This window comes from Lacerta agilis, chromosome 2 (assembly GCF_009819535.1).
Source record: "Lacerta agilis isolate rLacAgi1 chromosome 2, rLacAgi1.pri, whole genome shotgun sequence".
Lineage (NCBI taxonomy): Eukaryota > Metazoa > Chordata > Lepidosauria > Squamata > Lacertidae > Lacerta > Lacerta agilis.
In genome coordinates, this window is record NC_046313.1 from 89,072,319 (window position 1) to 89,086,567 (window position 14,249).

Below are 14,249 nucleotides of genomic sequence, written 5' to 3' on the forward strand. Positions count from 1 at the left end.
GTGTTAGTGCTCCATAACACAGAAACATGGGCATTTCACTTTACTGTATGATCTAGAGAATGTCTATGCCAGCGCTACCCATTGCCAAAAAATGCACTGTTGGTGTACATACTATCCATGCAAAACAAATAGTAAGCAACCTCCAAACTTCACAGTCGCCCAACATGCAGTGCAGAAACTTTAATGACACCCTCTGAATGAATAGCACACTATTTAAACTGAACCTGAGAAGTTATCAGTCCACTTCACTATCTCAAAACATATCACTGAATGACTGAAGAGATGTGATAACACGAAATAACACGATTTCATGAATTCACAGGTTACCCCATGTGCAATAAAATAAATTGTTTGCTTTCTGTAATTTGCAACATTAAGATATATTGATTACTCAGAAGTGGTAGAGCACAGGTTATGGAGGTAATCACAGCCTACAAACAATTCATGCTGCAATATATAATTCTGTTTGTGCCACATGCTTTATTGACTTATTTCAGAGATTGTAAAAAAGTACATTGCACAGCTTAGAAAAAATTATTACTACCTTCAATCATATTTCTGAAATTTGTTATGGAGTATGTAAGACAGGCATGGCCAAACTTTGGGTCCACAGATGTTTTTGGCCTACAACTCCCATCATCCCTGACCACTGGTCCTGTTAGCTAGGGATGATGGGAGTTGTAGTCCAAAAACATATGGAGGGCCAAGTTTGGCCACGCCTAGTGTAAGACCATTATCATGTGAGCCTAAGCCCCAGTTGACTTTTGCCTCAGCATGTAATGGTTTGGCTTTAGCCCTCTGATGTGCCAGTTTCTATCCCTCTTCCCTCTTTCTCTTAACCTATTGAATTGGAGAAGAGGATGGGAAACAGTGAACAATGCTGAAGCCCAAAGCACTCTAAACTATTGCATTGAAGATAGGAACTCTGGGAAGTGTCATTAAAAATATATTCTTCCTGTTTTAACAGACACAGTTAAAAAAAAAATCCCAGGGTTCAAGTCTGCAGTGGAGGATCTAAAATGTTCTGGCAAAATCCCTACAGAATGTTATCGCTTAGGAAGAGCTATGGCCAGATGTCTTGGCTGGTGTTTATTCTTCTCCCTCCCCTGCCCCCAGCAGCTTAGTAAGTTTAGGAGAGGCAGAAGACGGCAAAACTGGCACATCACCCTGGCACCAGCAGAAGAGCTCCTGCAGGCCAAGTCTTTCTGAACTGCAGAGAAAGTTGAAATAATTCTACATAAATAATTCCAAGAATTCTTCAAACAAACAACAAACATAAAAAAGTTTGGAAAGACCCAAATCAATCCAAACTGAGACAGGAAGTTTGACCCAGCTCTAACCAGGCCACTGTCTTGCTTCTGTTTCCAGCCACACATGTTCCAGAGTGGAGGAAAGCCAACAGTGACATCAAACAAACAACGGGACAGGAGGAATGAGCTTTTGAATCACAGATCTTATTCCCCCTCCCCCCCACACACACACATACAAAAAGACCTTGGAGCATTTGTGAAAAATGCCTCAGGGAAAGTTGATCTTTAGATCTTTAGTAGAAATGGTTTGTTTTTTTAAATCAACTGAGATTGTCATAATATCACTAATAAACAATGACGTGAATTACAAAATGTAGAAACTATCGGGGAAGATGTAAGTAAAGTGGTACATGGTAAGAGGTATAAGACTTTTCATGGTGTGGAGAAAGCGGAAAAGATTATTATATTTTCTACCATTCTTAACTTAAGACAATACAGTAAAGCTGAATGTTAGAAGATTCAGGATAGAAAAAAGAAAGCACTTCTTTCCCTATGAGGTAGTGATGGCCACCAACTTGGATTCTTCAAAAGAATATTAGACAAGTTCATGGAGGATAAGGCTTTCAGTACAGCACAGCTATGTTTTATTTCCACTGCCAGAGGCAGTATGCCTCTGAATACCAGTGGCTCGGAATTATAACTGGGGAGAGTGCTATTGCACTCAGGTCCTGCTTTCAAGATTTCCAAAAGCTGGACTAGAAGAGCCCTTGTCCTGATCCAGTAGCACTCTTACGTTCCTATGAGCTAGATATACAAATAGTCTGAAAGTCAGCTTCCTATGCTCCTATCAGCAATGGAATGCCAAGGGATCTCTTCTGAACCTTTCTCAGATATTCAGAGGCACTACATGAGCCTACAAGATATGCTCAGATCAACAGCCATTTGTGGCCAAAGTACCACTGTCCAAATAAAGTGTTGCAAAAACTTGCAATAATTAAAATATGTGTTGCCCTGAATAATGGCCATGTCTGCATGTGACGCTAAACCGTAGTTGAGAGTTACAAGTTCAAGCCACAGGAAGCTCTGAACTCATGCACTTCCTCCTCCACTTCCAGCACAGTCATGATGAGGAGTTTTGAAGCCTTTGATTCTGTTTTAGAATGCAGCTTGTTGTGGCATCCAAACAAGGAAAAAATGTGGTTAATCTTAACTATGGTTAGTTAAACAAGTCTGCTTCAAACCACACTTTAAGAAGATGTTTTGTTTTTCATTAACCATGATTATGTTTAGTGATTCAATGTAGCATTAAGTTGTGATCAATCTAAAATGGAAAGTTATGATCTCTTGCTTCACAGCCACATTGGAAGCTGAAGAGGAACATTTTTGTCTGGTGCCTAAAGAGGTGTATAATGAAGGCACCAGCCAAACCTCCCTGAGGAGAACATTCCACCAATTGGAAATTTGACCAATGCAATTGTGTGTGTGTGTGTGTGTGTGTGTGTGTGTGTGTTTATAAAATACCCAACACATGTTCAAATCATGGCTTAACCTTATTCTGTGCTCTACCCACTTTTTGAGAGGTTCCAAGGAGGTGGCAAGTTGCAATTTATTTTACAACTTTGACAAGACCAGTTTGGTTCACTTTTACCACTAAAAAGTTAGTTCATCTACCGATTACTATCTGAATAAGTACCTGCCATGCTCTGGTCCATGGGGACACAACTAAACGACTAAACAACAATAATCACGCAGGCTGAACTACTGCTTCCAGTAAACATGGATCAGTTCATATGTTTGCTATTTAACAAGGTAGCACATTAACAAGGACTTCAAGATGCCACTGGCTCAGACAGTCACCACAGGCACATCCTGCAGAACTGTTTTCGTCTAACCTTCCCTTCCTCCATGCTCCCTACAAGGAGAGAGTCACTGTCATTGATAATTGCTATTGCACCAGCATCACTTTATCTTGCTAGATTCATAAAGTCCCAGTCAAGCCTCTTGCCTTTCTTGTTCTCTCACATCTGGCTCCGTTGAGAGAGGGTGAAAATCAAACAGCAAAATAATAATAATAATAATAATAATAATAATAATAATAATAATAATAATAATAATAATTTATTTGTACCCCGCCCATCTGGCCGGGTCTCCCCAGCCACTCTGGGCGGCTTCCAACAAACATTAAAATACATTAAAATACCCCAGATTAAAAACTTCCCTAAACAGGGCTGCCTTCAGGTATTTTCTGAATGCCAGGTAGTTGTTTATCTCTTTGACCTCTGATGGGAGGGCGTTCCACAGGGCAGGCGCCACTACTGTGAAGGCCCTCTGCCTGGTTCCCTGCAGCTTTGCTTCTCACAGTGAGGGAACCGCCAGAAGGCCCTCGGTGCTGGATCTCAGTGTCCGGGCTGAACGATGGGGGTGGAGACGCTCCTTCAGGTATACAGGACCGAGGCCGTTTAGGGCTTCAAAGGTCAGCACCAACACTTTGAATTGTGCTCGGAAATGTACTGGGAGCCAATGTAGATCTCTCAGGACCGGTGTTATGTGGTCCCAGCGGCCACTCCCAGTCACCAGTCTAGCTGCCGCATTCTGGATTAATTGCAGTTTCTGGGTCACCTTCAAAGGTAGCCCCACATAGAGCACATTGCAGTAGTCCAAGCGGGAGATAAGTAGAGCATGCACCTCTCCACCACTCTGGTGAGACAGTCTGCGGGCAGGTAGGGTCCCAGCCTGCATACCAGATGGAGCTGGTAGACAGCTGCCCTGGACACAGAATTAACCTGCGCCTCCATGGACAGCTGTGAGTCCAAAATGACTCCCAGGCTGCGCTCCTGATCCTTCAGGGGCACAGTTACCCCATTCAGGACCAGGGAGTCCCCCACACCTACCCGCCCCCTATCCCCCCAAAAAAGTACTTCTGTTTTGTCAGGATTCAACCTCAATCTGTTAGCTGCCATCCATCCTCCAACCGCCTCCAGGCACTCACACAGGACCTTCACTGCCTTCACTGGTTCTGATTTGAAAGAGAGGTAGAGCTGGGTATCATCCGCAAAAGGCAAGCAGAAAAGTTTGGCAGAAATTAAATCAGAGTTATTCTTGTTTTATAAATGGGGGGAAACAAGGTATTGTGACTTGCTCAAAGCTTAAGCAGGACATAAGCACAGGAGCAAAGAATGTGACACCATTGGTTTCAAATGTGCACTTCCATTGAAATGTAACCCAAGCTACTTTGGGGGAATGTAGCTAAACATTCTTTAAGGATGGATATGTTTGCAAAAAGATCAAACATATCCATCCTTAAAGAAATCAGCCCTGTGTGCTCACTGGAAGGGCAGATCCTGAAGTTGAGGCTCCAATACTTTGGCCACCTCATGAGAAGAGAAGACTCCCTGGAAAAGACCCTGATGTTGGGAAAGATGGAGGGCACAAGGAGAAGGGGGCGACAGAGGATGAGATGGTTGGACAGTGTTCTCGAAGCGACTGGCATGAGTTTGGCCAAACTGCGGGAGGCAGTGGAGGATAGGGGTGCCTGGCGTGCTCTGGTCCATGGGGTCATGAAGAGTCGGACACGACTGAACAACAAAAAGCTAAACAACAGAGATCTATCTTGCTTGAGGCAAACAAAGAGTGGCTAGAAGCAGTTACCGTCCTAACCAAGATTCCAGTGACCCACATTACTCTAACCCTTTCACTCTATGCATTCAAGAGCCACATGCGGAAGTTTCAAAACTAAATTTCTATCATTATCTAAAATTCAAGAGCTTGACTTTCCATTAAGGGTTGGCAGAGTTCATCTTTAAGATTCTCAGTCAGGGCTCTCAAAAATATGACCAAAAAAAGTATGATTTCAACTATTGTCTTTCTATGAAAGTTCTAACATAAATGAAACATCTGAACAGACAACCCACAAAACGCAATGACAGCCACCAACTTAAAAGGGAATTAGACAAATTCATGAAGAAGCCTATCAATATCTATTACAGTCACGATGGCTATATATTACCTCCAGCATCAGAGGCACTAGGCAGCATGTGTCTGAATCCTAGTTGCTAAGGAACATGAGCAGGAGGGAGCTATTGCACTCAGGCCCTCCTTATGGGCTTCCCATAGGCATCTGGTAGCCACTTTGGGGAGCATGATGCTGGACTTGCTAAGCCATTTTTCTGATCCAATAAGGCTGTCTTTATGTTCTTAAATCGGAAATATGATGGACTACAAAGCCAGGCCAGGCTGAGATTCAAGGCTGTATTCAAAAGTCAGTCACAAGAGAGGATAGCTTCTGTACTTTTATAAGCAGGTACTTTGCTTCACAGCTGAACAGGGCATACTCCACTGAGCGGGACCCTGTGGGGCCTTATATATTGCAGAAACTGTGGAACCCAGCACAAATGAATGTTGATGTTTTCATTTTGTTCTTGTAGTAAGCGAAGGGAGACTAGCTAGATCCTGCTTCACTTTGTGTTTGAAGTGCTGTACCTCAAACTAACTTTAAGGAACAACCTGCATGGTAAAGAGCCCTGGAATCTCTTCATCAAGTGATAAATGTATCTGACAAAATTCTAACAGCATTTGTTTTTAAACTGGCTTTTCTGATTGAGAACCAGATAAATGATCTGAAGTTACATAATGATGTCAGAGAATAAGTTTTTTTAAAAAAAAATCTTGGATTAAGAAGACACAATGATAATAGGCTTTGTGACTCCTTAAGGTTTATGGCAACGTATTCTACAACTGTAAAAAGACAATTACTGCAATGATAGCCTGAGCTATACAACACTTGACTGAAAACATGAAGAAAAGGTGAATGACATTTATGGCTATGCCAGAGTTTTAGTTACATTTTTGCCAGTTTGTTTCCTTCCTTCCATAACGTATACAACTTGTACAGACAAGCAATAATTACACTATTTCTATTTTTAGTGCAGAAACTATTTTGACCTACTCAGCAAGGCATTTCCTTCCTCCCCCCCCCCCCGCCGCTAACCTTTAATGTCATTCTATCATTGTGCTGTTGGCTGAACACTCCCTGCAAGATGTGGGGTGGCCCACTAGCTCTTCATTAATTGCAGCTTCTTTCTTTTTGCTTGAACAGAGAGCAGTTCATAGTCTTTAACCAATCCTTCAAGTTAGATATCAATGCCATGTTGTGAAACATTCACCGGGATGTTGCCAGACTCGGTGGGGCCAGCATTCTACACACAAACACACACAAACACACACACACACACACACACACACACACACACTTATAACGTGTTTTCAGGAGTCACTGGTTCTTTTGCACACATGTAAAACACTTCTGATTTGCAGGAAACTGATATACAAAATTGTGAAGTTCTAGAGCTATAGCTATTTTGTGCAGTCTTTGGGTTGCATTTTGTGCTAAACAGTTTTGTCAGGAGTAGGGAACAGTATTATACCTTGACTAATTTTTATATATGGTTCTCCGGTTGGTTTCAAGAGCAAACAAGAGGTTAAGGACTACCGTGTTTCTCATAAAATAAGACACAGTCTTATATTTTTTTTCCCCTCAACAAAACACAGTATGGCTTATTTTCAGGGGATGTCTTATTTTAACCGCGTTGCATTGGTACGCTGTATAGCCACGCCTCTCCAGGCTGTTTTAATGGGAGGTGCTTATGGGAGGTGCACTCCAGGCTGTTTTAATGGGAGGTGCACTATGGCTTATTTTCGGGGTATGGCTTATTTTCGGGGAACGGCTTATATTTCGCAAATGCATAGAAATCCTGCTATGGCTTATTTTATGGCCATGTCTTATTTTAGGAGAAACACGGTATAATAAACTGGGTTTAGCCTCAGGCGGTTCTGAGTTGTGCTATGGCAGGGTAAGTGACTACCAAGTAGAACAGAACTCACTTTTGGACTTTGAAACATACAAATGCAGCTGAACAATGCAAACTAAAGATTATCTTTTTAACAATATATTCTATAGCATAGACAGACAGACAGACAGACAATAGGAGCCAGCCTCAATGCACTGGGAAGTTCTCCTTTGCAAACCAAATGGAAATGAATGGAAAAACTTCTTAGAATGGCCCTTTCACACAAAAATATTGTTATCTGTGCGGATTCTACAAGGATCATTAATGACAGTAATTAAAGAAGAAAAAGAAGAAGATTTCAACAGAAATAAAATTCTTCGAATCTGAAAAGTACACAAACATACCTTAAAATGCCACAATTGATGAAATTGCTTTTTGCTTACTGAAGCTAATCCGTTACCTTGCTCATAAATAATCACATGCCTAATGATAAAAGGCATTCCAGTAAACCTCTGTGGTGCACAGATGTTTTAGTTTCGTTTGAACTCTCAGAACTCATAAAAGTTAATATATATGACATAAAATAGTTTTAACAGAACTTCTAATATCTCATAGATCCTCCAAGGAGATTATTTCCCTTTATAAGCATTGTAAATTTTAGTTATTGTAGTATCTGTACACATATGTGCAGCTAGCTACCTTTGTAACCACCCCTCACTAATTTCTGCTTGTTAAATAAAAGCTATTAAGCAAGCATTGTCTCGCACAGTACCAAGAAGAGTGGATGCATCTAGTACTATTCTAAATACTTCCTACATAATAGAGTTTGCTTCAAAGCTTGGGCAGTGATGCTATTTAATGTGCTCAGTCAGAATAATAAAAAAAAGTTGCTAGAGGCAACAACATCTCTAAACATCCTTTTCACACTACAAGCTATTCAAGATTCATAGTAATTTATTCGGCCACTTACCAGCAAACATGACAGCTGCTCCTGAATCTGTCCCAATGTTGTTGATATTTTTCCCACTCATACACATCCTCTCCCCTCCTCTTCTGGAAACTGTTTCCCTGCATTTCATCTGGCCATAATAAGCTCAGGCTTCTTTTGCCTTATTTACATTTTCTTTGCAGTGTCAATACACTTTACTGGACAGCAGCAAGCATTCTGCCAGGCATTTGAATTTCTTCCCACTGATATAAAGTCTTCCGCCTGGTGAACCTTAAATCTCTCTTCCTGACTCTCCTTTGCCAGCAGCCTGAGATATCTTGCTTCCATAAATTTTGCCATCTCCTCTAAAATCCACACCACTGCATTTTATATCTCACCGTAAGAGATACTTTATTCCTTTGCAGCCCTTCTTATGCTTTCCTTTCAACATTAAATCACAAGATTCTCTTTCCTGACAAACCAACTGATGCAAGTACAGCCCCTTTTCTGGGAGAAACATCACCTTCAGTCCTTCCCTCTCTAAGAAAGCAAGCATGTGAATTGCAAGGCAGAGGGGTTTAGCCTCCTTCTCAAATCCTCGCATGTGTGTCTTATTTGAGATGCCTACCATTGGCTTATACCATACAATACAGCCATTTGGTACATAAGCAGAACTATTTGCTCAGCAACACCGAATACCACAAATGGACAGAGCTGTTAACTTAAAATCATACATTTGAGGCTGATTGTGCAAGGCGCAATAATTAACAACTTGAAATACATCAAAGATGCAAGTGATATAATATCAACAACCACAAGACTGCCTGTGTAAAGGTATACTTTTCTTCAATTTAGAAATAAAATCCCAAGGCGGAGCGAGAAAAAACAATGATGGGGAAAGGGAACTAACTAGGTTAACCTGCATTGGTGCTTCCACTTAATTGGTTTGCTACTGTCCAGCAAATATATATTGATACTAAGGAAACAAAAGCAAATCATTTTCATATACTGCATTGATTCGCATAAAATATTTAACTGTCTCCTGGCTCAATAGGCTGTGGTGTGGATACTTAATCAGGGGCAACATTAGCCTCAGATTCTCATCAAACAGTGAGGAGAAGCAGAAAAAGAAAAGAAAAGAAAAGAAAAGAAAAGAAAAGGGCAAGTTCTAATAATTTTAGTAGTTTGTGTCTGGGGATAATCACATGGCACAGCATCATTATAGAAATGCAAACTATAAAGGGAATTAACATTCTATTATTTTATAGTACTGTTGCATCAACACTAATTGCAAGCATGCACACACAGAGAGTAAGATGCAGCACAAATGCATTCTCTGCCAGTTACTGTATTTGAAGAACAATCTTAAGCACATATACTTGGAAAGTATGTCCCATTAATTTCTGGAGATTTAATTCCAAGTAAGTGTGCTTCGGAGCATAGCCTAAGGAGATATATCATCATTTCCACATGTAATGCATCAAGAAATAGGTCAGATATAAATATGCTTAAAATAAGATCTTATAAGAACCACAGGCTTCAAAGGATGCACCAGAAGTTTCAAAATCAATGTAACATGCAAAGCACTTCCTTAACATTTTGACTGAGTGCGAAAATAGTGTGCCAAATTTGTTTCTTCGGTGCTAGAGATACGGATTTGTATGCAATGTTAGTTCTACTTAGAGTTGACCCATTGAAATAATTGGCATGGCTTAGATCCAAGTAACTACTCAGAGTATGATTTAGTTGGCTATAATACGAAATGCAAAAGTATTCCCTCATTCACCCCAACGAGGCTTGATTCCAACTGATTGTGAGCAAAACCAGGAGTGACTCACTTGAGGTGGAGCCATCAGAAGTGCCACTGCTGGTTACTTTGTGACAGCAAGGTGGGAGTTGTCTGGGTGCACCAGATTGGGTCCAACGGTGCACCCATGCAGCCCCAACCTTGCTGCCACCTTGCCCAGCAAGCAGCAGTGATGCTTCTGTTGAGAGGCTATTGCTGTAGCTCCACCCCACCTGGCTAGCCACAGTGGAAAACACTTGTGGTTGCCTCCCTCTGAAGGCATCTCTTTCACCTTCTCAGCCTCCCAAGGACCTACCACACTTAATTAAAAGAGGGCTGGTTCAAGTCCCTTTCAGGTGAGTCCAAGTGCTTTCACTGGAGGTATGTTGAGGAGTTGAAGCTCTGCTAACAACATGATTGAAGCCAAAATGCGGAGAATGAGAAATGAATGGGAAGCATCAACATCCTTGGGTAAAGTCCCAGGCATGCAGAAATCCATTAAAATAAAATAAAATCCACAAGAGGATCCTCATCCCATGGGAAAACACAACCACTCAATGAGAAATGAACATCCAGGAGCCACAGAATGCTGGGTGCCAGCTGGAAAAGAAAACCAGAAATCTATCCTAGTGGTGGGGGAGAGAAAGCAAGTGAATTGCTTTGCTTGATCCCCATGAAGCTTATTTTGACCTGGAGGGAGGCATGGCTGACTGGAATCCTTAACTGGACGCAGGCCCCACTTGTTACGAGTAATAACCATTGTTAGACCATTTCTAAGGCATCTTAACAGCCACAGCCATCACGACATAATGAAGGAGTATTCAATTTCGTCTGATCGTTGTGTGTATGAAGGAGCAGGGCGGATGACCTACATTTTTACCCTATTGTCTTTGTTAAGGATCTATATTCTGACAAACTCATTTATCTCCCCCCCCCCCCTTGAGACACATTCTGTTTAGGCTCATAGCCTTTGTGAGCCAGTCACAACTCTTTTGCAATTCATTGGTGAATCATTACAGTACCAGTTTGAGATTGTATTTCTAGAATGTAAGTAGAAGGATATTACCTATGTAGAAGGCTAGAAATATTTCTGAGTTGGTGTTTTTTTTACATATATAATTTTTATAAAAAAATTCTGTTTTACAATTTAGAATATTCATTTAAACAACCTTAAAATATCAATGACTTCCCTTATTCTCTTCCCATGGTTCATTTTACCTATTATGGAATATTTGAGGTTTGGAAGAGAGAATGGCACATCCAGTCACTCAGTTCTTGTGTTCTGCTTCTCATGTAGATGGAGTCTGGTCATCCTATTCTCAGTGCAAGTCATGTACCTTTAGCATGGTGCAAGGGTGTGTGTGCAGGGAATGGAGGACTGGGTAGCCCACCAGCCAATCTGCACTTCTCCCACAGAAGCAGAATTCAAGTCTGGTTTGGAAAATGGCAGGTACGTTTCAGGTGGGATTTCCTATGGGTGGTGTCACGCCTTCCTTCTATAGCACATGCCTGACTCCCAACGTGTGTAATGCTTAATTACCGGTATTTACTCACGCTGTTTGCAAACTATCAGCACAAGCTTCTGTTTGGTCCTTATTTGCCCTGATGAGAACAAACTTCCTCCTGAAGGACACTGGTAACTTAATACCCATTTGCATCTTCTAAGAATAAGCCCAGTTCCCACATGGGACACTTCTACCAACCGAGCACAGATATGATATAGAGACTTTAAACAACTTTGTTCCAATTAGGACTGCCCAAAGAGTTTGCAGCAGGGAACTGTGCTTCGCTTGCAGTGGCACAACAAATTCACATGTTGTTCCGCAGTGCCCCTTCTGTCCACCCAAATAAAAAAAAATCTCTGGGGCCCTTTCCCCTCAAGAAGCAAGCCAGGTCTTTAGTCCAGCCTATAAATTCTTTGCTACCCAGTTTAGTCCTCCTTGGATCATGCCTCAATGAGACTGCTCCAAACCGATTCCATCCACCCAAATCAACATTTGTCTGTTCCAAACTGATTCCCAATAAGCAGAAGGGCTTCAGCTCCCCTCCTTACGTCTTCTACTCCATTCCTATAACTCTTTTCCATGTTTGTTATTTTCCTTGGGTTCTTCAGGAAACTTAATGAGTACACAAGTCTCGTGTTTCCACTTAAATAATACTTATCTGGGGTGGTTGTTCTTTTTGAACTGCACTGGGAGGTTCTAAAGAAACCCTAGCTGCTTACTTGGACATCACATGGCACGGGGCTAGAGGGTGACTTACAAAGAATGGCACTCCTTCAATCTCCGCATGACTGACATTGTCCTGAATGATTCAAAGTCTGCTTTTCAATATTAGCAGACTGCAACCAAAATCCACAAGACTTAGCTGATTATAGAACACTGCTATAAAGCCATGACCCTAAACATTTTGGTCACATTTTCCATATTATTTGAACCCAGATTTTTAAGTATCCATGGTGTAGTGCAATACACGCAACCCCCGATTTGCACAGGGGTTGCATTCCAGATCATCATATGCAATGGCAGAGTTGCGCCCGGCCCCCTTTCCCACCCACTCCTGGGTTGCCACGATGTTTGCGTGCACGGTTGCGCATCAATTGGATGCATGTAAATCAGTCATTGCCTGTATCCCTGATGGCATACAACAATTTCCCGATTAAGGACCCCAAATATCACACCTGTAATTTACCTTGCCGTGTTGTAACTATAGGCTTGGTATTTGGGGGTGTGAAGAGACTAATTTAACAAAGATTTCCTTTCTTTTTATAATTTAATACTGATAGATATCAATGTGATCAAAACAGAGAAAATTATATAAATGCCAGGTGGATTAAACACATGACTGAGAATCAGAAGGCATGGCTTCAGTTTTCATTGTTCTCATACTGAAGAACTGCCTGTAGTTTATGCAACTAATGATGATGATGATGAAATCATGAGAAACATAATTGATACCTTGAAAAACAAGCAAGGCAGGAAAACGGGAGAAATAGAACATAAAGTCAAAACACAAGCTAAAAGGCACATGATGAAAGTCCAATAAATATCTGCATTCCAAATCTACTACTTAACCCAACCCCCCCCCCCCCACACACACACAAGGATCTGCTTGTGTCAACATTGTTCTTCACCAAATATTAGCGCTTTGGTATTCCCAAGGTTATCCACAATTGAAGTTACAACCTGAAACAAAAATAAGAATGTGCTGTGCAACCTTTAAAGACTAGCACATTTAGCACACACTTTGATGAGCTAGATTCCACTTCATTAGATGCATCAAGTGGACTCTAATCTACAAAATCTTATGCTCCAATAAATTTGTTAAGTCTTTAAAGTGCCACGAGATTCTTCGTTGCCTTTTTACTGCAGCAGACTAACACAACTACCTTTTTTTGTAAGTTGTCACCTGAATCAAATTCCTACTGCTGTTCTGACAGGGGTACAACTTGGTAATATGACTGTGCTATTGCTGTGGGCATGTTTAGAAGCACTGGCTCAACAGTTTTCTTGTTAATTCCTTCTATACATTTCTGAGCCTGTGGATCCAATTCCAAACATTTTTTGTTGTTGTTGTTTTATCTGACAATAAGGCTTTGCTGGCGCTCTCCAATGCCAGCTACTTTATACACATACATGCATAACGTCAGCACAGCTTTTAATCCCATCAGGGCCATTCAACGCTTTCCTAGGCTGTTCTTTACAGCTGTCGCCTATATCAGATTTTCATTCACGTAAGAACAGAGGCAGTCAGAAGCTCAGGTCTTCAAACTGTTTCAAACAACTGGAAACCCATGTAAACTTATTAAAGTCACAGAACTACAAATATTCAAAGTCTTAGTAATGACTGTGGATGTTGCAGTGCAACTCAGCAATATCACCAGCTCAAGCCTTTTCTCCTCCTCCACTCATTTAAAAGAGAATTAAAGCACTTGCTTTGACGAAATCATGCTTCCTGCAAATAATTTAGATAAGTGATTGTTTGGTTTCTACTGAAAAAATATAGGTTCTTAGCTCTACCAACACCAGCTTCATCCACCCACCCATTGCAAAGGAATACAAATGGAATTGTTCTCTCACTGTTTTTTTTTTTAGTCTGTGTGTGCGTGTATATATTTGCAAATGGTTTGACAACATAACTAACTAAGGACGTTAGTTTCACTAATATGATGCCTAACAGAGCAATATCATATTCCACACCATACTTGCTTATGACCATTATACAAATGCTGAAATTACAAATTTGCTGGGAGAATAAATTACTGTAATATCTCTATAAGCCTTCTGTAAAACAAGCGCTCACTGAAATAGCTTTTTTTTTTTTTAAACAAAGGCTGACCCTTCTTTCAATTAGAAGAAAGTGCTTGTGGAAGCAGTTGCTGAAAACAATAAGCTTTTTTAAAAAAATAAAAAATAAAGAAATGTTTATTTATGCATATTTACTTCAGACAAGCCCTTTCCATGGATCCAGCCAGTACCAAGCTGAAATACCAGTGTATG

The 14,249-nt window shown here is 40.9% G+C and overlaps 1 protein-coding gene across 5 annotated transcripts in view; it reads right to left on the reverse strand.

Annotated features, from left to right (window-relative positions):
* The window catches only part of CNTN4 (contactin 4), a 514,690-nt gene that overhangs the window by 283,352 nt on the left and 217,089 nt on the right, over positions 1 to 14,249 (reverse strand). Inside the window, exon 1 of one of the 5 annotated variants that reach the window (XM_033141191.1) lies at positions 8,007 to 8,506. The exons of the other annotated variants lie outside the window; for them this stretch is intronic. The gene's annotated coding sequence lies outside the window, so the exon portion shown is untranslated. Of the gene's footprint in view, positions 1 to 8,006; positions 8,507 to 14,249 lie in introns of those variants that run through there. 5 annotated transcript variants of the gene reach the window in all.